Raw genomic sequence first — 9,174 nt, 5'->3', positions numbered from 1 at the left:
TGCCTTGCTTCCTCTATATATAATATCTCTATGCATTTAGGCTGTGTTCCAAAATTCACTGCCAGTACTGTATAGTCATTCTTGTTGTTCACTAAAGCTGGTTCTACAATGGGCACGTTCGGGGAGACACTATTAGCGCTAACAGCATCATTCTATCTTTGTTCTTCATTAAAAGTTGAACAAAGATAGAATGACACTGTTAGCGCTAATAGTGGGCGTTTTCCAGCAAAGACACAGACGACACAGTGTAATACAGTGTCCATTAGTGTAAGTGAGACACAACGAATGTTCTCCCTCACATTAATGGGCACTGTGTCGTCTGTGTCGTTGCTGGAAAACGCCCAATGTCTTCCCGAACGCGCCCAATACAGTCGGACCTCTTATCTTACGACCTTCTTATGCTACGAAACCTCTTAAGCCTCGTCTACAATGGCCGTAGAACGTAAGGTCGCAAGCAAATTGACCAATGACAGTCAAACATTTTCGAAAATGCTTGACCCATTATCCTATGACAAAAAATCCTCTCATGCTACGACCGCTAAAGGGGAATTATACCTCCACTCTCAAATTTTTGTCGTAGGATCAGAAGTTTAAGGGAAAGATTCCGGACCGAAAATGTCGTAGGATAAGAGGTCCGACTGTAGCTGTTGTAAGTCAGATGTCGGAAGAGTTGACCAATCATATTCGATTATTCTTCTCTAAAGTCAACTGTGATTGGTCAACTCTTCCAACATCCGACTTACGCTATTGTGGAATCACCCTAAAAACTAGACAAAGATGATACAGTCCTTTTATCTTACGACATTTTCGGTCCGGAATCTTCTCCTTAAACCTCTGATCCTATGACAAAAATTTGAGATGGGGAGTATAATTCCCCTTTCGCGGTCATAGCATGAGAGGATTTTTTGTCGTGGGATAAGAGGTTTCGTGGCATAAGAGGGTCGTAGGATAAGAGATCCGACTGTATGTCAAAACCTCCGCGAGATGAAATGGGCCTTAAAGACGTAGTGGTATGTTAAAAAAGAGATATTTAAAGATTCTGTAATCACATATACAATATATTAATCTTATTACTATTTTTAAAAATTTCAAAAAATTAATTTTAAAATGAAAAAGTTATTAAAAAGGCATATATGGATTGATTGGTAGTCAAATTTTCTTAAAAAATGAAATTATTTTTGAGCCCAGTCTTTCATTTTAATTATTTTCTGATTTATATGAAAGATTATTGTTGATTATATATTACCATCCATATACATTATATATACATCGAATAAAAATATAATTTATACATTATACTTATTCGCGTTGCAGATGCAGACAAAACTGAAGAATATAGCACATAAAGCGTGAAGAAAAAAATAGCCAAGAAGGGTCTTAAGGACGAAGCTGATCGTTTCATTGGCTGCGTTCAGCAGAGAAAGCAAATCAGTGAGCGCTTAGTGATTCTTTATTGTGATTGGTTTCTGCACTTAGATCTAACAAAGATCTAAATACAAGAACACAATAAAGAATCACTAAGCGCTTACCGATTTACTTTCTCTGCTGAACGCAGCCATTGGCAATAAAATGCCGAAACACTTATTTACCGGTAAAAGGGGAATCAGCAAAACGGACAGAAGATAGTTATTTATATATTTTACGTGTTAGTTCTTCTTTTGTATTATATAAAAATACAAAATACAATAAAATAAAAATATTTGTAAAAATATGTGGAAGAAGAAACATTTGTAAATGTTTTTAATTAAGATAGAGTTATTGAAAGTATCACCTTTTGGGACGCACATTTGAATATTGTTGACTGATTTGTAATTTATGATCAAAAGTACGATTATAATTTATGAATGAGACACAAATTAGCATAATTGTTAAGAAAGAAAAGTAATTGCTCATTTTTTATTTCTTGGTCATTATCATGATGACTAAATAAATCTAAGAATATTTTTATGCACAAATACATTACAAAGGAATCTTCAAATTTAAATGGGATAAGCAGCCTCGCGTACTCGATGAAACTTTTGTTATTGTCGTGGCGAGATCCTCCACACTGATGATAGATTTTATTCATAAAATCGTAACACTTTAATACAGAGTTGATTTTATAGCTATACAATTTTAATTTCAAATATAACAAAATCTATAAACTGAATATAGAAAATATATATACATACACTTAAAATTTAATTAACAATAAGATATCAAATTAAAATTTGCGAAATTGTGAAGAGTAATGACTTTCGATGGTTTTCGTTAATTATACATATAATTTTAAACAATTTAAAAAAATCACAATTTATTTAAATATTAATGTACACAAAGCAGAAAAAAATAAACATGTTTTGCTGAGAACTGATTAAATAATGTATGTTTTTTTTGCCGTTGAGCAACAATTTCATTCTTGCAAAATATATCAAAATATTTTTTCGAACAATTTGTATTTGATAATACATTATACATTAATAAAATATTAAACAAAAACTCTCCTTTTGTGAATAAATGTAAATCTCGATCAAAATTGTTATAAGATTAATTTTGAGCGAAAATAGAGATGAATAGACAAAAAAAAAACAAAAATTTTTTATTCTGATTAATCAAACGCTTTTAACAAATACGCGTTAATTGAATTCAGCTTTTGTCTGACTGACAATGAGAGATACGAGCTTTATGTTTTATATTTATAATTTATATTGACGTAGACGATTATCGGTCTGGGAAATCTCTCTTTCCTGTGCGTGTTTTGTTTTTATATTCAAGGCTCAGGCCATGTATGTACATATATACATACGATACAGGGCGCGTTCGGGGAGACACTATATAGCGCTACCAACGTGGTTCTATCTTTGTTCAACTTTTAATGAATAACAAAGATAGAACAACACTGGTAGCGCTATATAGTGTCTCCTTGAACGCGCCCACAAAAGCAATTCTATAAACAAAAGAAGTTATAATTTACAATCGCTATAGTAACAGCTAACAACTTTGCTGCGATACGAGTGTGAAAGTTTGTGATTGAGAATTGCGTATAGAATTTCTTACAATATTTATATTTATACATAACACACATTTCGCTATTAAATTCAGATTTTTTATTAAATTAGAAGAATTATTATTAGAAAGGAAAATAACGAAGCATCTTGAAATTTCAGTTTTTTGAACTGAATAAAATTTGATTTTAAATCACTGATTTGTAAGTAAACTGTTCTTTTATTGCAGATGTTTTTTTCTCTAAAAATATACACATTATTGAATAAAATTAAATTTTATATTATATTTTACTCGATATTATTGCAGTATTTATATTCATTTTATGTGCTAATATAGAAATAAGCCTCAGATGCAATTTCTAATACTATGAATTTTATTTGTATCAATTTAATATGGTCTAATTATCTGTTTTATTGGTCCATTGTTTGATCGAAAGAGAGTATATAGAGCAAAAGCTTCATTAGGCAATATATATTTTGTGACAAAATAGAATTTTATTTATAATTTTATGCATTATATATTTTAATATATAAGTATACATTTTTCCCTTCTGATAGATATTTTGACTTATATTTATTTTATATATTTAAATATTTTCTACATTATGCGACACATAAAATTTATAAATAGCATTAGATTCTGTTTGAATTTTGTTGTAAATTATAGATTGTCTAAAAAGTCTTTAATAAATTTCTTAAATTTTGAAAATACCAAATTTAATATCTTTTTTTATTTACATTTTTGAGTGATAATTATTGTTTAATTTATTGTTTTTATATAGAATTATATATGGAATAATGAAATAAGTAATTATACATAATGATAAGTTGTTTTTTTTATTTTAAGATATATATTATATGAAATCTGTGAATAAAACTAATATTGAAAAAAATTTTTATGTAATTTAATCACATTTTTCAAAGTTTTTAGAATTAAAGTCAAATTTTTTAAACTATTTTAAACTACTTTTTAAGCACAATAATTGTTTAGATCTAAACAATTTTTTATTATCGTGAATAAAAAAAATCATATACTTTGTGGATTAAATAATGATTGTACAGTTTTAGAGAAATTATTATCTTTTGTACAAATAATTAATTGATATAAAATTATAAAATTACTAGAAAAAATTAATGAATAAATGTCAATAGTTTGAAAAGGCTATTTAATATTATTTGCATATTATTCATTATACTTATATAAAAAAAAGTTACAAAATTATAAAATGCTTTTTAAGATATAATATTTGATGTTTATAAGAATATATCACTGAATATCAATTATATTTGCAGGGTTGATGACAAAGATGTCTTCTATAAATGAAGAGGTCACTTATTATTGTAGAACACAATTAAAACAAGACAAATTTTATTATATGTGGAATATTGCTGATTTTTGGGAAATTTATAAATTGAATGTTGATTTATGTTCTAGCAACATAAAAAAATTTTCATCTTAAAATGATTCCTGATAAGAAAGCTCATCAGTGTAATTTTTATTTGGTGGAAAATATGCAAAACACAAGCACAAAGGACAATTGTTTGAGAAATATTTCTTATTCTGTTTTTTTTAAAACTAAGAAAGAAGAAATTGCTTCTGTATTACGACTAACACATTTAGATTTAAAAAATAATTCGAATTCTCATCTATTGTATGAACTAATTTCTTTACGTTCTTTCCTTTATAAGTATTTATCACATAACGATACACTTAAAATACACTTTGAATTCAATGTAGTTATACAAATATATAACAGTAATATAACCGTTTCAGGACATGCTACAACAAAAAATACAGATATTTTTAATGACAATATGTATAAAGAGATACAGATGGTTTCTAAGGAGAAATCTGACTTGTTTGTTACATTTATAGTAGACAATAAACGTCTTGAAGCAAATAAGAGTTTACTATGTTCAAAAAGTAAAGTCTTCGAGGCTATGTTTAACAATGGTCTAATAGAAAGTGTAAACAATGAAGTAATTATAACTGATATAAATTATAATATTCTAAAGACATTATTAGATTTTGTACGAACTGGTAATGTATTATTTACACAAGGCACAAAGAAAAATGCATTGTATGAGTTTTTTATAGCAGCTGATAAATATGATATACAAAATCTTAAATTAAAATGTGAAGACGACTTAATTATAAATACAACAGTAAGCAACGTTGTAGAACATTTAAAGATGGCATGTTTACATAATGGAGAAATGAGAGAAGTATGCCAAAAGTTTTATCAATTTATATTTAAAAGATATTGAGAATACTCCAGAATTTATAGCTTTAATGAAAGTATATCAGATCAGATTAAAAAGATGCCGATTATATGGAATAATTGTTAAAATTATACAAATATAATTAAAACGTATTATCATATACATGGAGTCGAATTAGATTATACAATTTCAAATACTAATAATTTATGGAAAGTTCACATTTATATTGTTCACAGAATAAATTTTTTAATTTAAAGTGCGATATAATACATATCTGATATTAATTGAAAACCGTTTTTAGTTTTGTACGTTTTAGAAAAATAAGCAAAAATAATAAAGAGAAATACCGTAAAAAATATTTAATTTATACGCATTATATATATATATATATATATATATATATATATATATATATACAGAGTGTCTCATAACTAACGAGCCAACGCTCGTGAACGGATAGAGTACAGTGAACTAAACAAAAAAGTATTAGATCATTTTGCGATTTTTGCAATAATTATTAAAATATTAATTAAAAACGTTTAGCGAACAATATTATACGTATGTACAAGATGTCCGGTAATAATCGCCCCACCTCTCTAGGGCTGATAGAGCAGATCAAACTAAACATAAAAGTCCTGTATCATTTTCCGATTTTCGCGATAATTATTAAAATATTAATTAAAAACGCTCAGCATAGGAGCGCGCGCCGCATATAGCGCTCAGCATATCCTGAACGTTTTTAATTAATAGTTCAATAATTATTGCGCTAACCGCAAAATGATACAGGACTTTTATGTTCAATTTGACCTGCTCTATCTGCCCTAGAGAGTTGGGGTGATTATTACCGGACATCTTATAGATATGTATAATATTGTTTGCTAAGCGTTTTTAATTAATATTTTAATAATTATTCTGAAAATCGCACAATAATACAGGACTTTTCTATTCCATTTAACCCGCTCTACCCGCTTACGAGCGTTGGCTCATTAGTTATGAGACACCCTGTATATATAATTTATTTTATATTATAATCTTTTACTATCATTTCATGATAGTGCATTGATCTTTTATAAATGTTAATAACTTTTGTTTAAATAAAATTATTAATACCAGCTTTAGAAAAATATAGCAATAATATAAGAAAAATGTTTATTTTATATGTATAACAGCAATCTTATTTGTTATTATTTTACAGTAAAAGATATATATCTCTTAAATAAAAGTTAATTTTTTTTGTTCTAAAAATTATTATTATCTACAAAATAGACATTTTATTTGTTCAGTTCATGTAACGTATATTTAAAAAATATATTAAATATACATTCTTAATATATAATTAACTAGACTATTATATGTTCCAAATTATAAGTGATTTGTTCTGGTAAAATTTTTTGGTTTTAAAGAAAAGAATATGCAAATTTATATGTATATGTATTGGTATGTAATATTACTGCAATAAATACATGTCATATTTTGCTATAAACAGAGAATCAAGTTTTTAATGAATCTTGATAATGAATTAATGACAAAACTCGTGTAAAAAATTTTTAAGCTACATATATTACAAAAATTTGATGTTATGTAAAATATTTAACAAAAAATTTAAATATAAGAGAATTTTTTTCAACAATCAGTACATTATAAATACTTATTTATTGCAATTGTATCATTTTTTATTAGAGTTTTGCACATTACCAAAGCCATAAGTACGATTCCACTCAATATAAATGTTCAAATCAGACTGAGACACGCTGGGGCGCACGTTAATCAGTGCTTGTTCGAAATCGTAACTCGTTATATGCCTCACTTCTTCCATTTTAATATCTCCCAACTGATGGAAAGGGATACTTCGAATCGGCTCCATACTCGCTTCCTTGCATAAATTCGTCATGTCGGCGCCGGAATATCCTGCCGATTTTTCTGTAATTTTCATAATATCAGTTTCATCGAGATTATTGGCGTATTGATCTCAATAAATTATTAATTATTTGTTTGCGTGCTTCGAGCTCTGGCAGAGGAACGTACAGCCTCTTGACAAGACGCCATCTCGCTGCCTCGTCTAATTCTTGAGGCCGATTAGTTGCACCGACAATCAGAATACGATCGTCCTCCGAAGTCGTCGCGCCGTCCAACTGTACGAGAAACTCTGTCTTCAGTCTCCTAGAAGATTCGTGCTGTTTCCGAACGTTGCGTTAATAGCGAGTCGATCTCATCGATGAAGACAACAGACGGCTGATGAATCCTGGCCACCGCAAATAGCGCGCGAACCATTTTTTCACCATTGCCAATCCATTTAGAGGTCAAGGAACTCCCTGAAATCGAGAAGAACGTGGACTTGCTCTGTGAAGCAATGCATTTACCGATGAGAGTCTTTCCCGTTCCAGGTGGACCAAAGAATAAAATCCCTTTGGGCGGACGATGAAGACCGGTAAAGATATCCGGTCTCAACATAGGAAATACTACCATCTCTTTAACAGTCTTCTTGATATACTCGAGACCTGCGATATCGTCCCACGTTAACGTCTTACCCGACTCCATGATTTCGTTTCTAATCAACTCGATCATTTCTGGATCGATATTTCTTAGTCTCTCATCCTCCACTTCTTCTATATTCGTTTTGTTTGTTGTAATGGGTTATTACTCTGTATTGACTTTTCCTTATCTCGTTTAAATGGACAGACGAACTGAGAATTAGTCGTTGAACGACCGCCTAGAGTTTTTTTCGGTGCCGATTTGTTTCTCTTCATTTCTTGAATATATAATTCGTCTTTAGCGCTTCTAAAAGAGTTGAGTGCGCTTTTTTCTGTTTTTGTGTCTTCATTTCTAGACTATGGAGAAGCAGCTCGTTTTAATTTTTGGTGCACGTGGATTTGTCCGTCCATACAACCCGTCAATTGTATTATTTGTATTATTATTGCTTATTGTAGGTCTTTTTTGTACAAATTTATCCAAATTCTGGTAAGAAGAATGCCTATTTGATTGTAATTTTAATGCATTTTGTTTGATATAACTTATCTGTTTACTAGAATTGTCATTTCCATGGATATTTGTAAAATATGTAGATATATTTTGTTCATTATTATCAGGCTTCAACAAAAATTCTTTATTTAAGTTTTGATTAGAAGATGCTTGTATTTGTGAAGAGATTTTTCTTTCTTGCACATCTTTGTTTCTCTTTGAATTATTTACTATTTTTTCTATGTCCCTATCATTATAAGATCTTCCTTTACAAACTAAAGTATTAATTTTTTGACAAACTAAAGGTTTTATAAGATTCAAAGTAGCAGCTTCATCCTTTAATTCTGATTTCCATTTCAATGGATCATTTTTTACATCTTGCAATTAAGATTTCATCTGTTTGTAATAATTGTTTATTCTATTTGTATCTGTCATTAAAGTATGATAATCTTCAAGATCTCTTCGTAAAAGTACTGCTGCTGTATCCTCCGAATCACTGTAATGTGTAATATTTTAAAAATAAATAAAATGTTTGATTCAATAAATCTTAGACATGTGACAGAAAACTATAATTCAACTTACAATAACTCTGCTATTATATTTTTCATAGCAAGAGATGTGCATTCAATATCTATGGCATCAATATCTTTATCTTGAGTTGAAAATGTATATGATAGACGGCTAGAATATTATTCTTTTTCTTCTTCGAGTTTTGTGGAACATGTATGCTCGCATTATTAGAGGACATATCTGGCTCTACAATAAATAAAAATTCAATAAATTTTTAATTAAAAATATATTTAACATAATGTATCTTAAGATAATTTAGACAATATTGTTACTCAAATTTCATATCTATACTTAACGAATTCATTTAACACTATATTAATATTATACATATACATAATTGAATTTCTCTTTGTATACATTTGACAATCGGTAACCGGTAACCGGTAATAATTATTACTTGTTATTGCATATAATAATGCATATTTAGAGAGCACACTCA

At 28.8% G+C, this 9,174-nt stretch overlaps 2 pseudogenes; one reads left to right on the top strand and one right to left on the bottom strand.

Moving 5' to 3' along the window:
• The first annotated feature begins 2,919 nt into the window (after nt 1-2,919).
• LOC140669666 (speckle-type POZ protein-like) lies at nt 2,920-5,369 on the top strand (annotated as a pseudogene).
• Nucleotides 5,370-6,690: 1,321 nt separating this feature from the next.
• Nucleotides 6,691-8,913, bottom strand: LOC140669323 (fidgetin-like protein 1; annotated as a pseudogene).
• Nucleotides 8,914-9,174: the final 261 nt, after the last annotated feature.

Source organism: Anoplolepis gracilipes, chromosome 9 (assembly GCF_047496725.1).
Source record: "Anoplolepis gracilipes chromosome 9, ASM4749672v1, whole genome shotgun sequence".
In the NCBI taxonomy this organism is placed as follows: Eukaryota; Metazoa; Arthropoda; class Insecta; order Hymenoptera; family Formicidae; genus Anoplolepis; species Anoplolepis gracilipes.
Note: the sequence above shows the minus strand (reverse complement) of the source record. Positions and strands in the feature narration are given on the sequence as shown.